A 466-nucleotide genomic window follows, 5' to 3' on the forward strand; every position below is an offset into this window, starting at 1 on the left:
TAGTGGTACGTTCTATATGCGCGAGCGGTGGCTCGCGGGCAGGGCAGTAGGAGCGCGACTCGACCCGCGCGGCTGGGGCGCTTGGCGGCCGTTGTGGCGGTTGCCTCGGCGTGTTTGGCCGTTTTTCCGCCCGTTCGGGACGGTTGCCCGCGCGGCCGATGGCGGCCGAGGCCCATGCTGGTCCGTGGTGAGGCACCGGAGATGCTCGTGAAGCATGCCGGCTGCTGCCGCGCTCGCGAGCGCCCGGGGACGGGGGGACGGGCGCGCGGCGCAGTCGTGCCTCGGCTTTTTGGGCTTTTTGCGGTTGTTCCCCCTCCCTCTTCCTTCTCCGGCCCTAAGCTGGAGCCCGCGAGGCAGGCCGGCAAGAGCGTCGCAGCCGGTCCCGGTGGCTGGCAGCCCGAGCGCAGTGCGTCAGGGAGTCGGGAGGTGTGCCTCGCGCCTCCGGTGGCCTTACTCCCTGGCTCCA

Source organism: Gavia stellata, unplaced genomic scaffold, assembly GCF_030936135.1.
Source record: "Gavia stellata isolate bGavSte3 unplaced genomic scaffold, bGavSte3.hap2 HAP2_SCAFFOLD_179, whole genome shotgun sequence".
Taxonomy (NCBI): domain Eukaryota; kingdom Metazoa; phylum Chordata; class Aves; order Gaviiformes; family Gaviidae; genus Gavia; species Gavia stellata.